We start from the raw sequence: 22,256 nt of genomic DNA, 5'->3' as shown, positions 1-22,256 counted from the left end.
GAACGTGAAGCCTTAGGATGATAGAGGGGTAGTTAGGTGGCTAAGTGATTAAGCCCTACCAGCTACTATAAGGGATGGGAGTTCTTCCCTATTCCCTTTACGTTGATGTGAGGTTGTTCAGGACGAGCATGCATGCATTCTTAAATAAACTAATGGATAATTGGGTAAGAACTGAATACAAACTGATGACCAACTAAGTGCCCCAGTACCATTGTTGTAGTTAGAAAGAGGCTGAGTTGTGTTTCCTTTTCTTTTTATAATTCTTTTCTTTTACTTACGCTTAACCGTACCCACGGATCCTCGGACGAAGGGAATGCACTGTCCCACACTTACGGGCTTGCACGAGAGGGCTTCCCCCCTATTTTGTGGGAGGTACTTCAGGGGTCCGGATACACGACACCTCCTCAGTACGCGGTGTAGCAGTTCGAGAAGCACCGAGTGCCCCGCTGTAGGGTGAGGATGACACTGGAGCCTCATCCCCTGCAGCCAGGCTGGCGTTCGCTGGACTTCGAGTCTTTTGGATACCGGGCTGAGGATACGATCGAGGCAATTGCTCTGCACGGGTTGACCACTTTCTGCGGATTCCACCCCTTGGAGCTGTCCACCCACCCCATTGGCTTGTTCCCCGCAGAGAAGGAGGATGACCCAATGTTGAAGGATCGGGTGGAGCATGCCAAGGACATCTGGGCTATCTACCCAGGTCAGACTGCTCACTTGACAGTGGGTGCATGAATGCCCTGTACCGTCTGCAAGTGATGTGTGGTGAGGCAATGTCCCATCTGATGGCACTGTTGGAGGCAACTAAGATCACCCTGGACAATATAGAGGAGCTTGTGGTTGATTTGTCCACTGAGATGGTGGAAAAGGACTTGCAGGTGGAGCAGCTGTCAAATGAGATCCAAGAGCTAGAGGAATTAGTGGGAACAAGGGAGAACACCATCGAGGTTCTTGAGGATCAGCTTATCAACACCCAGCAGCAGCTTGCCGAGGCTAATGAGCACCTGGATATGCATCACCAGGAGATCCAGGATATGGAGGCCAACGAGGATGTCGACATTGAGGGAGGAGAGGAGCCTGCCTCTAGCTTAGACACTGCTGGCTCAGGGAGACCACCTTCCCCCGAGTCGAGTGTTGCCTCGTTCGCTCACTAGGTATCAGGAGTAGGGCTAGAAGTCGGTGATGGTGGGACTTCTCAAAGCTAGCTTAGCTTTTGCACCCTTGGGGTACTAGGCTAGATAGAGTTGAGTCTTTTGGGCTATTGATGTAATCGTGATAAACTCTTTTGGAAGCATGGTTGATGAATGGTGTTAGTCTTAATTTGAGAAGAAAAGTTTGCGCCTTATGGAATCCTTTATGTTTATGCAAGAATCTATCAATTTCGCCCTTTGACTTTTCTTCGCGATTGAACCTTGAACCTTAAAGATGTGTTATTGAGAATATATGTGATTTTTCAGATGGCCGGGAGAGCGCGTCGTGGTCAGAATGAGCGCGTTCCTCCACCGCCGCTACCGCCTCCCACTCTGCAGGAGCTTATGGCTCAGTAGAATGAGATCTTGAGGCAGCTAGCTCAGCGCCAGCCACCACCTCAGCACTATGGTGGTGGAGATCATCAACGTCACCCCGTGGCAGCCACCTACCAGGAGTTCCTCAGTACCCAGCCTCCATTGTTCACCAGGGCAGAGGACCCACTTGATGCGGATGTATGGTTGAGAGTAGTGGAATCCAAATTCCCGCTACTCCATGGAGTTTGCTCAGAGGTCACTAAGGTCAGGTTTGCCACCCAGCAGCTTCGCGGACCCGCAAGGACTTGGTGGGACCATTTTCTTGCCATGCAGCTAGATGACCGAGAGGTGGAGTGGAGAGAGTTCAAGGCAGCTTTCAGGGGGCACCATGTACCAGCCGGTATCATGGACCGAAAGCTCAACGAGTTTCTGGCACTCACTCAGGGAAACAGGACAATGTTGCAGTATGCTCAGGCCTTCAATGACCTGTGCCAGTATGTTGGGTATCATGCAGACACAGACGAGAAGAAGAGAGACAGGTTTAGGAGGGGGCTCAGTACTAAGCTCCGTGACCGTCTCAACACCGTCAGGGCCAACAGCTATAATGAGTTAGTCAACATGGCCATTTCTCAGGAGGACTGTATCACCGCTCGTCAGGCAGAGAAGAAGAGGAAGACCCCTGTGGCAGGACCCTCAGCTCAGCCACAGCGCTTCAGGATTGTGTCTGACACTCAGAACAGGGGACCTCAGCAGCAGCAAGGGCGATGGGTGATCCGACCACAGCAGCAGCAGCAGGCACTCAACCGCACCCAGTTTCCAGCTTAGAGGAACAATCAACAGCAGCAGCAATATCGCCAGGCAAATGACAACAGGTGTTTCACATGTGGCAACACCGGACATTATGCCAAGAATTGCCCCAGAAACCAGCAGAGGTAGGGACGGAATGTTAATCAGAATCAAGGCAAGAGACAGAAGGTGCAAGTGAGGCAAGGCAGGCTGAACTTCACCACCATGGCTGATATTCCAGAGGGAGCACCCGTCATGACTGGTATCTTTACAGTTTTGAATTATCCTGCTATTATTCTTTTTGATTCTGGTGCATCGCATAGTTTTATCAGTGCCAAATTTAGTGCCAAGTGCCAGTTACCTTTTCACCACACCCATGGGGGTATTACCATTTCAACACCAGGAGGCAGGGTAGCCACCTACCAAATCAACAAGAATGTGCCTATAAAGTTTGGTAGTCTGATAATTAAAACCAACCTCCTCATTTTGGGTTTGGATAGTGTGGATATCATATTGGGAACTGACTGGTTGACCAAACATCAGGTAGTGATTGATATTGCAGCTAGGTCCATTGAAGTGCACTCACCGACCTGTGGTGAAACCACATTATATTTGCCAGACCAAGGCTGTACCCGTTCTTGTGCTTTCGTGATGATAGAATCCCCAGTGGAAGGGATCCCGGTAGTCTGTGAGTACCCAGATGTTTTTCCGGATGAATTGCCAGGGATGCCACCTGACCGAGACATCGAGTTCGCAATCGAATTGCAACCCGGGACTGCTCCTATTTCTAAGAGACCCTATAGGATGCCTCCCGCGGAATTGGCAGAGTTGAAAAAGCAACTTCAAGAGCTGTTGGACAAGGGGTTCATTCGCCCAAGCACCTCACCTTGGGGATGTCCGGCTTTATTTGTGAAGAAAAAGGATGAGAGTTTGAGAATGTGTGTTGATTACCACCCTCTCAATGCGGTGACTATCAAGAATAAATACCCACTGCCCCGCATTGATGTTTTGTTCGATAAGTTGGTGGGAGCCAAAGTGTTCTCCAAGATAGATCTTCGCTTGGGTTACCATCAGATCAAGATCCGTGCCAGCGATATTCCCAAGACGGCCTTCTCAACCAGATATGGGCTTTATGAGTTTTTGGTGATGTCTTTTGGGCTGACCAATGCCCCGGCTTATTTTATGTACCTAATGAACTCAGTATTCATGCCAGAGTTGGACAAGTTCGTGGTCGTTTTCATTGATGGTATTCTGGTCTATTCCAAGAATAAAGACGAACATACTGAGCATCTGCACATCGTGCTTCAGCGGCTACGCGATCATCATCTTTATGCTAAGTTGTCTAAATGTGAGTTCTGGCTAAAGGAAATTAAATTCTTGGGTCACACAATTTCTCAGGATGGGATATCAGTTGATCCTGAGAAGGTACAAGAGGTAATGGATTGGAAACCCCCGACTACAGTGAGGTAGATTCGGAGTTTTCTGGTATTGGCAGGGTATTATCGACGATTTATTCCGGATTTCTCCAGAATTGCCAAACCAATGACTGAACTGTTAAAGAAGGGAGTCAAGTATAATTGGAGCCAAAAGTGCGAAGATGCCTTTCATACACTAAGGCAGCATTTGACAACAGCCCCAGTGCTAGCTCAACCTGATAACACCAAGCCCTTTGAAGTTTATTGTGATGCTTCTGGTACTGGATTGGGATGTGTCTTAATGCAAGATAACAGAGTAATTGCTTATGCCTCCTGAGCACTCAGACCCCATGAGCAGAACTACCCTACACATGATCTGGAGTTAGCAGCCATGGTTCATGCTCTCAAGATGTGGAGACACTACTTGATGGGAGCTCACTGTAACATTTACACTGATCACAAGAGTCTCAAATACATTTTCACTCAGGCAGATCTTAACATGACGCAGAGGAGATGGTTGGAGTTAATCAAGGACTATGATTTGGAGGTGCATTACCATCTGGGCAAAGCCAATGTTGTGGCAGAAGCCTTGAGCAGAAAGGCCCAGTGCAATTGTGTGAGCATGGATGCAAGAGTTACCACCCTGTGTGATGAGTTGTGCAAGTTGAACCTGGAAGTTGTTTCTTCAGGTGATTTAAACTATATCTCGGTGGAGCCCACATTGCAAGAGCAAATAGCCAGGGCACAGATTGAAGACAAGGGTGTTCGGGTTATCAAAGAAATGATCAAGCAGAAGGCAGAGAAATACAAGTGCTTCCGTCAGGACAGCAAGGGAATTCTATGGTTTGGAGATCGATTGGTTGTTCCCAAGGACCCTGAGCTCAGAAAGAAGATACTGGATGAAGCTCACCTTTCAAAATTCTCCATGCACCCCGACAGCAACAAGATGTATCATGATCTCAGATCCTTATAATGGTGGACCAGAATGAAGAGGGAGATTGCCAAGTACATATCCGAGTGTGACACCTGCCAGAGGATCAAAGCCAGTCATTTGAAGGCAGCAGGCCCTTTGCAACCCCTTCCCATACCATCTTGGAAATGGGAGGACATTTGCATGGACTTTATCGTGGGATTGCCCAATACCTCCAGGCACCATGATTCCATTTGGGTCATTGTGGACAGATTGACCAAGTCAGCTCATTTCTTGCCAGTACACACCACCCACAAGACGGAGAAGTATGCGGAAATCTACATTGATCAGATAGTTCGTTTGCATGGGATACCTAGGACTATAGTATCAGACAGAGGAGCACCATTTGTGGCACGATTTTGGGAAGAATTGCAGGAATCACTTGGGACCCATGTAATACGAAGCTCAGCATACCATCCTCAAACAGATGGCCAGACAGAAAGGGTAAATCAGATTTTGGAAGACATGTTAAGGGCATGTGTGCTACACTACGGAAAGGATTGGGACAAGTGTCTTTCTTTGGCAGAGTTTTCTTGTAATAATAGCTACCAGTCCAGTTTGAAGATGGCACCTTTTGAATCCTTGTATGGGAGAAGGTGTAGGACCCCGCTGAATTGGTCTCAAGCAGGAGAGAGGGAAATATTTGGGCCAGATTTGGTGCTTGAAGCAGAGGAAAAGGTCAGAGTTATTACGAAGAACTTAGAAGCTGCTCAGGCCAGGCAAAAGAGCTATCATGATAGGAGGCGGAAGCCTCTACAATTCGAAGTGGGAGATCATGTTTACCTTAAGGTGTCACCCACCAAGGGTGTCCAGAGATTTGGGATCAAGGGCAAGTTAGCTCCTCGCTACATTGGACCCTATGAGATCAAAGCAAGTTGTAGACCAGTAGCCTATCAATTGGAATTGCCACCCCACATGTCAGCAGTTCACAACGTGTTTCATGTATCTCAGCTGCGGAAATGTGTCCGCCTTCCCACTGAAGTGCTACCTGAGCCAGACCTTGAAATAGAACCAGACTTATCTTATCAAGAGTACCCCGTCAAGGTATTGGATCAGAAAGAGAGATCAATGCGGGCAAGGTCGATCAGAATGTATAAGGTTCAATGGAGTCACCATTCAGTAGAAGAAGCTACATGGGAGACTAAGGATTTTCTACGCTCTCGCTTCCCCGACTTTCTGCCCAAAGGAGTCGGTACGTAACCCAAAACCCCACCCCCACCTACCCTTTGAATACAAATATAAGAAAAACTTTGATGATAACGGTAGTAGAAGTTGTGGTTTTAACTTAAAAAGGACTTCCTTCTGAAGTCGCAAAGAGAATGACATTCGAAGAGCAGTTAACAAGAGAAACTTGGATAAAGGGAAGGGTAACACACCAACACACCATCATAGCACCCCCAATAATCTCGGGGCGAGATTCCTTTAAGGGGGGAGGGCTGTAACACCCCAGGTGTTACCAAGGTGCTGGCTCCCTAATGGCACATATACCTATTATCACAAGTGGTTAAAACTTGGAGGAGAGGGAGCACTTAAGACCTTGGAAGCATGAGTGAGTTAAGAAATGCCAAGGACCAAAGCATTACCCAAGCTTTTAGGCAATAATCACCTTGGGCAAGGAAGGATTGAACCTTGGACCCCCCCTCTCTTGAAGCTTTTAGTTGAGAGAAAGATTAGGCAAATGCACATTTCATAATTTAAACCCTTAACCAAAGTTTAAGAGTACCAAAATGTTTACAAAAGACAGTACAGGAACTTTGCAAAAAGACCCTTATAAGACCCCTAAATCAGCCCCCAAGTGGAGAACACTATGGAATCACCCCCATTCCTTCTAAGTCCAAAATCAACCCTAATCTAGAGATCAGGGGTGTTCACCTAGCTAATGGCACCAAAACCCCAGGGTCTAAATAGAAAAAAGGAGCCAAATTATCTAAGGAACCCCATGGAAGAGTTTGAACCCAAGCCAAGACCGTTTGACACGAGTTGGCACCTGTTTTGTCTCGGGTTGAACAATGCAGATAGACAAGACTTGGCGCCACCATATCTTCTAAACCAGACCCGATCTTCCCTTGGAACTTACATGAACTAGGTAGCCCTAGGCGCAGGAAAGAAATCTTACACAAGCCTTAGGGCAAGATTCACACGTTTGGCTGCTCAGCAGGCGCAAGAACAAGGGCAGAAAGCAACGACCACGTGTTCGACGCGCTCTGGGCTCGCCAGAGCACACCCGACGCGCGCCCCGCGTGCCCCGCGTCGCGCCAAAGCCTAGCCGGCGCCATGGCCCGCGCCCGCGCCTATAAAGCCCCCAGGGACTTCGACCATACCCCTCCGTACGCGCTCAACCTCACCGGAGCCCAGAACCACCGGCGTTTGCCCGTGCACGGCGTGCCCGCGGCCGCCCGAACCCCGCCTCCGTAGACCGGCCAACAGAACCCTTCCCAACCCCGTCCGACCCTCAGAGAAGACTGTGCACACCTCGGTGAAACACCCCGAGCGAGGAATCGGAGTTTGCTTCGCCGGAGAGGCCAGTCCAAGGTCGCCGGACTTCGCCCGACCGCCGGTGAGCGTAGACCGGCTAATCCTCTGCTCCATTCTTCGATTCCTTGTGCAACTAGCCTCTACGTCACCCCATGAAGCTCACCGTGCCATTGGATTGAACTAGATCGACGTGGTTTGGCTGGAGCACCCGCCGCCGACGAGAGCACCCGCCTGCGCACGTGGACCGGACGATTCCGGCCACCCCCGCCGTCGAGCCGTACACCGTTGTGACCGCCAGGACCTCCCGAATCCAACCCCGCCCCTCGCTGGACCTCTCTCGCCGCCGGTAAGCCGCGCCGCCCTTTTCTTTGTCGCGGGTACTGTTTAAACCTAGGGATGGACCGCGGGGGAGAAGAAGAGAAGGCTAGGGGGTTTTGCGCATTGTCAGTGACTCAGAGGAATAGTAGCGCAGAGGTATAACTGAGAGAGTTAGTTTGGAAAGAACCCGAGGACTTCGGTGCAAAGTGATTTTCCAGGAAACCTTTTATTAAATCTGATTTAAAATTTAAACAGAACTTGAATAATTCATATCTTCTATTTTATTCACCCAAATTGAGTCAAACCAATTTTGCTAGATCTTAAATAATATAAACTACTTAAGAAAAATATAAAACACCTAAATGTTACAGAAAACTTTAGAGTTCTGATTTAAATATTGATTTGGCCAAAAGCTAAATAATAGGAGGAAAAATAGTTGCACTATTTAGCTGAGGTTAAGAAAATTTAGAGAAGTACTTGACCACCTACTAACCTATTTAAAAATGTTAAACCCCTCTGTACACCCCATTAAGGTAGAGTTTGCCATTTATTTCACATTGTGCTTAAAGTTAAAGAAAATAGGAAAGGTGATTTAATTAAGGAACCAGGGGCACCCCTATTTTTGTTAGTATACTTATTCAGTGTAGTTTACTAGAAAAATTTATTATACCCTTGTTTAGTATAAAATAAATAGGATACCTTTTACTTTAAGAAAACAAGGAAAACTTAGAAAAACCCTACAAAAATAACCCCAAGGCAAAAACACCCCAACCTTTGGGATAGTTAATGTTTTGTTATGAAAAACATAGGAAAAATATGAAATCTGCTGTTTGGAAAATCACAACTAAATAACCATCACTTAGCTTTCTGTGATTTTTGGCACAGAAGCTTGTTATTACTGTTAGATGCCAACAAAAATAATCCTTAGGACAGAACCCACCCCTAGTTAAGAGTTGTTGTGCAAAGTGGCCCATTTACACAACTTTTGATTATTTTTGTCTAAGGCATAGCCTTTTTATTTTGAACCTCAAATTCCTAGAACAGGCTATAGTGACCAATGGCAACCCACTGTAATTTTTACAGGATTTTTGGGAAAAGTTAAATCATTGTTGTAGTTCAAACCTACACTAGAATTTATAAATAGAAAATAAAGGAGAAAATGAATGATGGAAATTAGTGCCATCCTAAAACCCTTTGTAAATTGTCCACTGAATTATACAAGGGAAATACCAACCCACTATGCTTATCCTTAACAAAACCTAAACCTAGAGTGAGAAGCATAAACCACTAAAACCCACGTATGACCAAGAAACCCTAAGTTACTAATTCACTTAGTTTTTCTTCCTTTCGCATAAAGTTGTTAAATCCTGCATGATCATGACATACATATTCATTGCATTCGATAGATTGCAACCTCGCTGACGGAGAGTACGTCCTCGTGCCGGAGCAAGGAGCTGCTCAGGAGGTAGCCCAGGATCCAGCACCAGAACCTACACCAGAGGATCTGCCTGCCACTGCTTTGGAAGGCAAGCCTCGGTTTATGCATAACCTGTTTACTTATGCTATTTTACTATACCTAATGATTGTAGGATTGAATGTGCACTTAGGTGTAGGAGTTGTGTTGAAACCCTAGTTGCATGATCTCAGGAATCCTATTGAGATGGATACTAGTATGCTAGGTCGAGTAGCTGCTTTGTTAATTAGGATTTCGGTAGAAGTCGAGTGATTTTTCAAGCACTTGCGCGAGATCAGGAAATTGGTTGTATCCACTTTCTTACCATAATGATGCTAGTTTGTGGGCAACAATCCATGGGGATTGGTTGTCTACGGGATAAAAATTTGAATAAGGATCATGGTGTGGTACCGTGAGTCAAGCGTTTGAACGTACTAAGCACATGCCGAGAAATATGGTAAATCGGTAAGCCTAGTACCTGAGTGAACCTGGCAGTGGACATATCCCCTCACGCGACCTGAGACGAGGTCTCCCATTCCGGTTATGGTGGGTACAAGTGCGGTCACTGCACGACGGCAGTCGAGGTCAGTGAGGCATTGTACGCCAAGGCGGTGAGCCCTGATCTGCTGACGGGGAATCGATGAGGACGGTTTATGTGTGTGGGGACGGAGTGCCCCTACATGTCGTGTGTTTAGGTTTACCTTGCAAGGATAAAAACTCGATTCGAATCGTCTGCTTCTCGCAGCTAATGAGGGAAACCTAGAGTGAGAAAAGGAAGAGTAACACATGATTTTGGGTGATAATTAGAAAGAAATTTTATACCCCAAAATCATGGTGTTACACTATGGAAGTACAAGATGGACGGATCACGACGTCATCCGACTAATGCTAAGGTCATTTACCATCATTGATCCTCATCTTGTAAATCTTATCCATTAGAATCTCAGGTACACCAAGATGACGCCCGAGGAAATTCTCAAAAAAATTGTGAGCGGGTGCATGATAGTGATGAAAGCGAGATACATGGACGATGCTGCAAACGGACCGCTTCCTCTCTACGAATCGCAGCCCGTTGCTCTCAAAGCAACGAGCAGCAAGGAGATGCTACCTAGCAAGGTAGCGCAAGTAAAGGCTGCCGGGCTCAACGAGGACGAAATGGCGCTTATAATCAAGCGCTTCAAGATCGCTTTGAAGGGACGCAAGGAATATCCCGGAAAGCGCTCCAGCTTCAAGTGCGGTAAGTCTGGTCATTTTATAGCACAATGTCACGATAATGACAATGACCAGGCACAAGAAAAGAAAGGAAGAAGGAAAGGAAAAAGAACTACATGAAGGCAAAAGGCCAGGCGCACATTGGAAAAGAATGGGACTCGGACTGTTCTTCATCCGACTCCGATGATGAAGGACTAGCTCCCTCAGCCTTCAACAAGTCCTTCGTCTTACCCAGTGAACGCCACATGTGCCTTATGGCTAAGGAGAAGAAGGTACATACATGAGATACACCTAAGTACACTTCTTCTAGTGATGAGGAATCTTCTGACGATGAAGTGGATTATAGTGATCTATTTAAAGGATTAGATAGATCTAAGGTAGATAAAATAAATGAATTGATTGATGCTCTTAATGAAAATATAGACGAATTGAAAAGCAAGAAGATATTCTTTATGACGAACATGATAAATTCATTAATGTTCAAAAATCTCTTGCTCTAGAAATTAAGAAAAATGAACAAGTGTCTTTTGAGTTGTGTGCTTGCAATGTTCTATCTCTAAGCTTAAGAATTTAAATATTGATTTAAATGCTAAGTTAGAATAAGTAAATTTTGCTACTACATCTATAGAGCATGTTGTTATCTGCAATAGGTGTAAAGCTTTTAACATTGATGCTTTTAATGAACATGTCTCTACCATTCTTAAGTTAAAAATGATGTTGCAAGTCTTAATGCTCAACTTAAGACTTGCAAGGATAATTATGAGAAACAAAAATTTGCTAGAGATGCCTACACCATTGGTAGACACCCATCTATTAAGGATGGACTTGGTTTCCAAAAGGAGACCAATAACTTAACAAGCCAAATGACTTCCAATCTTAACAAGGAGAAAGGGAAGGCTCCTATGGCTACTAGCTCTTATTCTTCACATGACCAAAAGAATCATGCTTATCTTTATGCTCATGTCAAGAATATTTCTAGTGTTGCTCATCATGATAGGTGTTATAATCATGCTGTTTTACCTAATCGTCATGATGCTGCATTTATGTAACACTATAAAAACCATCAACTAAAAATAATGCATTTAATTTATTAATGTTAAATATGGTAATGACTTTTTTCTTTCAAGTGTTTGATTTTTATTTGCACTTAGAGTAATTTTGTTTGCTCATATTTGATTTTTGGATGTTTAATAGAATTTCTTTTATATTGAAAATCCAATTAATTAATATAGAAATATTGGTCCAAAAATAAATATTTTTGTTATAAATAATTTTGGTATAATTATTATGATTTTTAGAATTTTTAAAAATATATTTATTTATATTTTCAAATAGAAAAGAAAAGAAAAACGGACGAAACCCTAGCCGCGTAGGCCATTTCGGCCCACTAAAGCCCAACCAGCCAGCCGCGCCCACCTCCTCCCCCCCTCTCTCTCTATGACAGGTGGGGCCCATCCGGGGCCCTCTCCTTCTTGTCCCTCTGGTTGCGCCGTCGCCAGGCGCGCGCCGCGCCTAGGGGCGGGCCTAGGATTTGGACAATGGGTATTCAAAATTTTACTAGAGCAAAAAAATGTTTTGATAGCCCAAAATCTATCGTAGTAGCCTTAGTCATATATAATTGACGGCCTAAAGCCTATTAGAGTAGACTTTAGATATATATAATTGATTCGCATGCACAGACGAGCAGCTCCTTCCCTTCAGCCTCGGCGAGCGGCACAGCAGGTGTCGAGGCCATCGGTTGCTCACTCGCTTCACGCTCCCGCCCCTGACACGGTAGTCCGGCTTCGTGGCTCCTCCACTCCTGCAAACCAGTGCTGGTGCGCTGCCACCAGAGGTTGAGCCCAATGCAGCCTTGAAGGAAGCGACGAACCAAAGGACAGCCACCAAGCTATGAAAGACAGGGTGCTGGTTGGCTCATTCAATGAGCCGACGAACTGAAGGGCAGCCACCAAGTCATGAAAGACAGGGTGCTGGTTGGCTCGTTCAATGAGCCTGATGCTTTAATGGGCTGTGTGTTAGGAAAAAAATGAACATGGAATACGAATTTGAGAACAGAACTGCATATTTTATGTTTTTGTAATATTTTAGTGTATATATCTAACATATATATGTATATCTATTTTTTTGCCAAAAATAATGGGTATTCATCTGAATACCCTTGCTACTATGTGGGTCTACCCTTGCTCGTGCTCGCACCGCACCGCGCCCACGCCACGCCACACCGCGCCCGACCCCGCGTGACCGTGCCCGGCCCCGACGTCCTCGCCCGCGCCCGTCCGCCTCCCGAGCTGAAAACCGAAGCCGCCGGTTCCTCTCTCCCTCCCCCACGTTCTCCCCCATTGAAGGCTGCCATTGTTGGCGTTTGAAGAACGCCGGCGTCGTTACTCCCTCCTCGGCTCTCCCTCTCCTCCTCTCTCTCTATAAATAGGACTGGCCCGAGCTCCTCTCTCCCTCCCCGAGCTCGCTCTCATTCCCTCACTCTCCCTCGTGCGCCCTCACCGTTCGCCGAACCGCCGTCACCGGAGCCGCGCCCCGCACCACGGCCGAGCCCTCCCCTACTCGCCATTCCTCCCTGCACACGAGCAAGAGCTCAAGGTAGAAGAAAGTTGTTTTGCGTTTTGGTCCTCCGAATTTCTGAAAATTATTTATGTATTTCCTGCATTACAAATGTATGTAAAAGAGATCCAAAAACCTTATGTGCTACTGTCTGATGTATACATGTAATCGTAAACAAGCCTCGCAACAATATTTTGACAGGTATATGAATTTATATTTCAAAAAAATAAATTATGTCACTAGTCACTAACTTGGTGATTTTCATACTAGAAACGGTTACGATTAGTTTTGCTTTAGCACATGAACGATATTTATTAGTAGTGGCTTAAGTATAATTTTATTGATATAAGAAAGTAGAAGAAATACTAGGCCACGTATTCTCGGTCAGATGAAAATATAGATTTTACTATTCATGATAAATATATTCATAAGTATAACACTTAATTACTTAGAATTAGTAAAATACTTATTTATGTCATAATAACCATGATTATGTTATTAAAAGTCCAATTAGTAATTTACAATTAATTCTTAGAATATTAATGTTAGAAGAATTATAAATAAACAATTTTTAGCTATACGAATAATTTCTATTTAGAAATAAAAGGGATAAACTCAAAAGTCTATTATTAGTAATAAAGAAAATAATTAGTAATTATTTTCCATAAAGACTATTAATACATGTTTATCGATATTTTTTTAGATAAAACTAGTGTCATAGTCAATTACTCATATTTTCACCAATAATAACTCGCAGTAGTAGTCATAATGGATTAATAAGTATTTACACTTTAAGATGTATTTATGTGTATAATTGTGTGATGTATGAATGCATATGTAGTGCTGAATGATTACCCCTGTAATGGTGTATATTTATTTATTTGGCGTACGTATTCTTTTGTATATACGATATGCAAATCGATGCTAGAAGTTGACTGTGAGGTAGACGAACCAAACTCGTTCGAGGACGACCCACTGGACACTTTCGAGCAAGGCAAGTGGATTCTCCCTCTGCATATTCTATTTGTACCCAAGTAATGCATATAATAATGTTTACTTTTTGGATATATTGCATAATTTGATGGGGTTTGCCTAATTAAGGATTTCCTAGATTTACAACCCTATTCCTTGAATTACCCTGGGATAAATGCTATGCTTAGCAATTTTCGCTATTGCTCAACCTAATGAATATGATGTCACTCTTTTAATGATACTATGTTCCAGAAATGAAGTTTTATTATGATGTTAACCCAATGGTTAAATAAGAACATTTTGTATTAAATGGAACATGGAATGACCACCCAGGATAACAGTGCAACCACGAGTGCTATCATGGCTCTGGCTTTGGTAATTAGCTCTATAGACTTAGTGCTTAGCAACCCTACCTGAAACATGGGCAAGAGGGGGCGGCAGTGGTTTGGTGGCAGCTCATGTTAACATGGGGTAGTAGTCTTGGCTAAGTTACCTCACTAAGAGGGCCATCAATACTGATGTGGATACCTTAGCGGGTGGCTTTGTACTAAGGATATTTTGTGAAAGCCTCATAATGGATCCCTAGCCATTCCCCTTGGCAGCGTTTACGGGTCCGATCAACCCAGGCTAGATGGGATACATGGCTTGTGGGTAAAGTTGTACCACCTCTGCAGAGTGTAAAACTGATATGTCAGTCGTGCTCACGGTTAAGAGCAACCTGGACCCTCACATGATAATTGAACTTAAAGATGGACAATAAATCAAGATATGATGATCTCCAATGGTTTGCTTAAGTGATTTCACTTAAGTGCTTTTGATATAATCTTATACTTTTGATTAATTGGGATACTTGGGATACACACTTATTAGTTAGACATGTGTTGCTAATAAAATATTGACCAACTAAAAGCTTACCGCTTATCCATAGCCTACCTTGTTAACTTGCATTAATTTTCCCCCACTTGCTGAGCCCCGACCATAAGTGAGCTCACCCTTGCTAATATTTTGATCAGAGGGTGATGCTGAAGACTTCGTTGATGACGTTGATGAGTTTTTAGTCTAACGATGCGCCAGTCACCTTCCTATGGAAGAGTGCCCATATTTTATTCCGTCGTACTTTGATTTTGATACTTGTTAAAGATACAATGACTCAGATGATGTAATAAAGTTACTCCACTCTCTTTACGCCTTTATTGCATTGTCTTTTGATATATTACACTTGTGATGTCAACATATGTGTAGAAAATGGATCCTGGCCCACATATGCTATGCATTCGGTTTTTCCCCCAAAACCGGGTGTGACAGAAGTGGTATCAAAGCTATGATAACTCTAGGTCGTTAGATTAGTTAGAAATAGAAAGTCTAGTCTGTTCAAAACATGTTAATTTTGTTCTTACAAAATTACTTTATTAACCTTAGCTCTTTAAACATCAACTAAGTTGACATTTTCTCTTATAGATGGTTCGTACTATCCAAACCACTCGGATCAACACCAACTACATCCCTCCACCATGACAAGTTCCTGTCTACCCAATGGTAGTCGAGGAAATCCATGTGGATCTCCCTCGCATTCGGGTGGAGAACGAAGTCATTCTGGAGGATAGCTCGGAGGAGATTCTCCCTACGCCCACCCCGTTGGCAGAATCACTAGCCTTCGCAGCTAGATCGTCAGCTTCAGCACCACCACCACCAGCAGTCCAAGCCCCTACTCTCGGTGGCGACGACCCAGACAACTCTTGTGACGATGATGAAGACGACGAGGAAGAAGAAGAAGATGAGGAAAACCTCAACGAGGAAGCCAACGAAGAACAATAGGACCACTACATGGGGTTATGGCCTGTCACTAAACATTACACCTCAATGTTCGAGACAGGGCACTTCCCTAACCTGCTGTAGGATGTTTTGCATGCGTTGGTAACCTACGTCCGACCCCTGTACGAGACCAGGCGAGTGTACGAGCCTCCTCGGGCTTGCTACTGCATCATTCGCATTCATGTCAGGGTAATGGATGCAGGTTATAGAGGGTTCAGGACTCTGTCAGCACATGAGTCTCTGACGCCGCTATCCACCTACGCTGCTTCGGTCAACGATGCTGCTAGGCGAACTTTGTGGTCCCTCAGCCACACCTACCGGCAGCAGCTGCACAATACGAAATACATGCATCTTCCTCTACGTATTCGTGGAGAGAACCAGACCAACATTGTTCCAAGTGGAGCTAATGAAGATCGCCTCAACACCCTAGCTGGTGTGGTGGCAGGTCTTAACACCGACCTGGATAGTGCTACCTTGGACCTCTCTAGGGTACACTTGGAGCTAGAGGATGCACATGCAAGGATCATGTCCCTGGAAGCTCAGCTTGATGGAAGGAATCCCCTTGAAGTTCAAGTCTCCGCTATGGCGTTATCCCCTCCCCGCAAGAGGATCCGCTATGGAGAACCAGGATCCATCACCAGGCTGCTTTAGATTTTTCATTTATGTTGTAATAAGTTAGTTTTCGTGTTAGACGAAAAACACCTTTATATATTATTACACTATTAATAATAACAACCATGTGATGGTGTTGTTTGAAATGTTTGATTTGGATTTTTGCTTGAGTGCAATGGTCTTATGGAATGATGGACAAGAGCATAAAAAATAACAATAAACTTAACATTAATAATAAGCTATTCCCCTTAGAATCTTCTCTACTCCTCACTTACCCTAGGAGTGCACTTTCTAACCAAACAGATGGTGAACACTCGATCAGGTCCTAATAATCACCAGAACCAGCGTGGTCAGCAGTTACCACCACCACCACCCAACCCCATGATGGATTAGTTCATCACAGCGCAGATGCAAATTATGCAAGGACTTACAGCTTCGGTACAACATATTCAACATAATCAACAAAACCAGCAGTACCAACAACAAATGCATCACGCACCCCAAGCTAGAGACAAGCACCGGGACTTCATGAGTCATCACCCGCCTGCTTTCTCTCACGCAGTAGACCCTTTGGATGCCGATGACTGGCTTAAGGTCATTGGAAAGAAGTTACACATCACCTAGTGTAATGACCGAGAGGTCTTGTACGCTTCCGGAAGACTCGAAGGAGCTGCGTCTAATTGGTGGGATGCCTTCACTGCGGCGCACGCCAATGCTGATGCCATAACCTGGCAAGAGTTTCAAGTGAATTTTCGTGCTCATCATATTCCCTCAGGAATTATGAAACTCAAGAAAAAGGAGTTCCTTTCCCTCACTCAAGGGAACATGACCGTTAGTGAGTACCATGATCGCTTCACCCAGCTTTCACGTTACGCCCCAGAGGTCGTGGACACTGACGAGAAGCGCCAAGAATGTTTCTTGGAAGGCTTGATTGGACCTTGAACTACCAGCTACAGAGCCACAGTTTCCCCAATTTCCAGACTTTGCTGAATAAGGCAATTGGCCTTGAAAACAAAAGGAAAGAATTGTCCGATCACAAGAGGAAGTACCAAGGGAAAACCAGTAGGAACACTCGACAAAACAACTCCCAAGGTTCTCAGTCCCGCTCCAGAAACCAGAGTGGGAACAACAACTACCAAGCACAACGCTCTGGACAACAAAGTCAGAGGAACAATCAATATCAGAACCAGCAGAGAAGCAACACCCAGATCAGTCAAAGGTCTAGTGGGCAACAGCAAAATCGTCAGGGAAGCGCCGTGAACACACCGGCCAAGAACAACAATGCAACTACCCCAGTTCAACCCAATGGCTGTTTCAAGTGTGGCGAACTTGGCCACTATGCCAACAACTGCCCCAGGCATAACCAATAGACACCCTAGAAGAACAGCAACCAGAGGACTGACCAGAACACACCTGCTCGTGGATCTGCACAGAACAAGACTCCGCAGAACCAGAGTAGAGGAAGAGTCAACCATGTGACAGCGGAATCAGTTCCTGAGGATGCTGACGTGGTGTATGGTATGTTTCTTATTAACTCCATACCTGCATCAGTTTTATTTGATTCTGAAGCATCTCATTCCTCCATAACAAAGTCATTCATGGAGAAACATAATATACCAAACTATCCCTTGAAGAAGAAACTATTAATTCGATCACCAGGAGGCGAACTTAGAGCCACTCACTCATGTCCTTAGACTAAGATTAAAATTAGAGGCCTAAGCTTTCTAGTAGAGCTGATAATTTTGGAATCAAGTGGAATCGATGTGATACTCGGAATAGACTACTTGACCAAATATGATCGAGTAATATCCTGTGCTAAGAGGATGGTTACATTAACCAGTCCACAAGGAGAAAGAATTGAAGTCAATGTCAGTATGCCAGCGACAGCAGAGACAATGGTAAATCAGTTGGAAGAGAAATCTTTGGAGCACATCAGGATAGTGTGCGAATACCCAGACGTATTTCCGGAGGAATTACCAGGTATGCCACCTGATCGTGATATAGAGTTTTCTATAGAACCATTACCTGGAACTGCACCAATTTTGAAAAGAGCTTACCGAATGGATGTCAAAGATTTAATTGAACTGAAGAAACAAATAGAAGAATTACTAGAAAAAGGTTTTATTTGCCCCAGTTCATCACCATGGGGAGCCCCAGTTCTATTCGTGAAGAAGAAAGATGGTTCAAGAAGAATGTGTGTGGATTATTGAAGCTTGAACGAAGTAACGATTAAGAATAAGTACCCGTTACCTCGGATTGAAGATCTGTTTGATCAGATGAGAGGAGCTACAATATTTTCAAAGATAGATCTAAGGTCAGGCTATCATCAGTTGAAGATACGGACTGAAGATATACCTAAAACAACTTTCACTACAAGATATGGACTATATGAGTTTTTAGTCATGTCTTTTGGACTGACTAATGCACCAGCTTACTTTATGAACTTGATGAATAAAGTATTCATGGAATACCTCGACCAGTTTGTGGTGGTATTCATTGACGACATACTAGTATACTCTCAGATAGAAGAAGCACGTGAAGATCATCTGAGATTAGTTCTACAGAAGCTTCGCGACAATCAGTTGCATGCAAAATTTTCGAAGTGTGATTTTTGGCTCAATGAAGTTGCTTTCCTAGGTCATATTATCACCAATGGAGGAATCAAGGTAGACCCCGGTAAAATAAGTGAAATACTAAATTGGAAACAACCCACAGATGTGTCCAAGATCAGGAGTTTTCTTGGATTAGCAGGATACTACAGAAGATTCATCAAAGGCTTCTCCAAAATAGTGAAACCCCTTACTTCACTATTGGAGAAAGGTAAAGAGTTCAAGTGGGATGAAGCATGTCAGAAATGTTTCGAGGAATTAAAGGAAAGGATAACCACTGCACCAGTGTTAATTATGCCTGATATTCATAAAGGATTTGATGTGTATTGCGATGCATCAAATCTAGGACTTGGATGTGTGTTAATGTAAGAAGGAAAAGTGTTTGCCTATGCTTCAAGGCAGTTATGAAAGCATGAGAATAATTATCCTACGCATGATTTGGACTTAGCTGCCATAGTGCACGCTTTGAAGATTTGGAGGCACTACATGATTGGAAACAAGTGTAAAATCTTCATAGATCACAAAAGTTTGAAATAAATCTTCACGCAGAAAGAACTTAACCTAAGACAGAGAAGATGGCTTGAGTTAATCAAAGACTATGATTTGGAAATATAATATCACCCAGTAAAAGCAAATGTAGTGGCTGATGCTTTGAGCCGTAAAAGTCAAGTGAACAACATCACTACTCATTTGATGTCACAGGAATTGTGCTGGGAGATGGAACAACTCAACCTTGGAATGCTCAATAATATGGAAGCAATAGTTATGGAAGTTGAATCTACTTTGGAAGAAGAGATTCGTAAAGGACACGAGACTGATGAGAAAATCAAGGAAATTAAGACACAAATTGGTTTGGGAAAAAAGCTCAAGATTTCACTGAAGATGATCAAGGCACAGTATGGTTTAAAAAGAGAATTTATGTACTAGAAATCGAGCACCTACGCCAACTTATCTTAAGGGAAGCCCATGATTCGGCTTATTCTATTCACCCTGGAAGTACTAAGATGTACCAGGATCTAAAGGAAAAGTATTTGTGGTACGGTTTGAAAAGAGATGTGGCTACTCATGTTGCGCTATGTGATGTGTGTCAACGAGTTAAAGCCGAACATCAAAGACCAGCAGGATTTCTACAACCTCTCAAAGTACCGGAATGGAAATGGGAAGAAATCAGTATGGATTTCATAGTTGGACTACCCCGTACTCGGGATGGCTATGATTCAATATGGGTTATAGTGGACATGTTGACTAAAGTGGCACACTTTATACCAATGAAGACCACTTACTCAAGAGCCCAATTAGTAGAGTTATACATGTCAAGAATTGTTTTTTTGCACGGAGTACCAAAGAAGATCGTATCAGATCGAGGAACCCATTTTACCTCACGCTTTTGGAAAAGACTACATGAGTCCATGGATACCAAGCTAAACTTTAGTTCAGCTTATCATCCGCAAACTGATGGGCAAACTGAAAGAACAAACCAAGTGTTGGAAGATATGCTAAGAGCTTGCGCTCTAAAGCATGGTAGAAGTTGGGATAAAAGTTTGCCTTATGCAGAATTCTCATACAACAATAGTTACAAGGCAAGTCTAAAAATGGCACCGTTTGAAGCACTTTATGGACGAAAGTATAGAACACCGCTTTATTGGAATCATACCAGAGAAAGTCAAGTATTTAGTCCAGAAATTCTCCAAGAAGCAGAAAAACAAGTACAGATTATCAGAGAGAATTTGAAAACAGCACAGTCGAGACAGAAAAGCTATGCTGACAATAGACGAAGAGAGTTGATATTCGAAGTAGGAGACTTCGTATACCTTAAAGTTTCACCGATGAGAGGCATGAAAAGATTTAAGGTTAAGGGTAAACTATCTCCTTGCTACATTGGCCCGTTCAAGATTTTGGAAAGAAAAGGTGAAGTAGCGTACCAGTTAGAGCTACCCGATAGTTTGTCGGACGTGCATGACGTATTTCATGTGTCACAACTTAAGAAATGATTAAGAGTACCGGAAGAAGAATTACCTATGGAAGAACTCAATGTTAAGGAGGATTTGACTTATTCGGAGTACCCTATCAAAATTTTGGAAACATCTCGCAGAATTACACAGAGTAAAGTTATCAACATGTGTAAAGTTCAGTGGAGTCACCATTCAGAAAATGAGGCCACTTGGGAAAGAGAAGATGAACTGAGAGCAGAATTTCCCCAGTTATTCTAAGAAGTTCCTTAATCTCGAGGATGAGATTCTTTTAAGGGGGTAGGTTTGTAACACTATAAAAACCATCAACTAAAAATAATGCATTTAGTTTATTAATGGTAAATATGGTAATGAATTTTTTCTTTCAAGTGTTTGATTTTTATTTGCACTTAGAGTAATTTTGTTTGCTCATATTTGATTTTTGGATGTTTAATATAATTTCTTTTATATTGAAAATCCAATTAATTAATATATAAATATTGGTCCAAAAATAAATATTTTAGTTATAAATAACTTTGGTATAATTATTATGATTTTTAGAATTTTTAAAATTATATTTATTTATATTTTTAAATAGAAAAAGAAAAACGGACGAAACCCTAGCCGCGTAGGCCATTTCGGCCCAACCGGCCAGCCGCGCCCACCTCCTCCCCCCTCTCTCTATGACAGGTGGGGCCCACCTCAGGGCCCTCTCCTTCTCCCCCTGGCTGCGCTGCCGCTAGGCACGCGCTGCTCCCCGCGCCCGCACCGCACCGCGCCCGACCCCGCGCGACCATGCGTGGCCCTGACGTTCGCGCCCGCGCCCGTCCACCTCCCGAGCCGAAAACCGAAGCCGCCGGTTCCTCTCTCCCTCCCCCACGTTCTCCCCCATTGAAGGCCGCAACTGATGTCGTTTGAAGAACGCCGGCGCCGTTACTCCCTCCCCGGCTCTCCCTCTCCTCCTCTCTCTCTCTATAAATAGGACCGGCCCGAGCTCTTCTCTCCCTCCTCGAGCTCGCTCTCATTCCCTCACTCTCTCTCATGCGCCCTCGCCCTTCACCGAACCGCCGTCACCAGAGCTGCGCCCCGCACCCCAGCCGAGCCCCTCCCCTGCTCCCTGCCCGGCCGAGCCCTCCCCTGCTCGCCGAGCCCTCCCTGCACACGAGCAAGAGCTCAAGGTAGAAGAAAGTCGTTTTGCGTTTTGGCCCTCTAAATTTCTGAAAATTATTTCTGTATTTTTTGCATTACAAATGTATGTAAAAGAGATCCAAAAACCTTATGTGCTACTCTCCGATGTATACGTGTAATCGTAAACAAGCCTCGCAACAATATTTTGACAGGTGTATGAATTTATATTTCAAAAAAATAAATTATGTCACTAGTCACTAACTTAGTGATTTTCATACTAGAAACGGTTACGATTAATTTCGCTTTAGCACATGAACGATATTTATTAGTAGTGGTTTAAGTATAATTTTATTGATATAAGAAAGTAGAAGAAATACTAGGCCACGTATTCTCGGTCAGATGAAAATATAGATTTTACTAGTCATGATAAATGTATTCATAAGTATAACACTTACTTAGAATTAGTAAAATGCTTGTTTATGTCATA

The sequence above is a fragment of the Zea mays genome, chromosome 4 (genome assembly GCF_902167145.1).
Source record: "Zea mays cultivar B73 chromosome 4, Zm-B73-REFERENCE-NAM-5.0, whole genome shotgun sequence".
Lineage (NCBI taxonomy): Eukaryota > Viridiplantae > Streptophyta > Magnoliopsida > Poales > Poaceae > Zea > Zea mays.
This window is presented reverse-complemented; position numbering follows the sequence as displayed.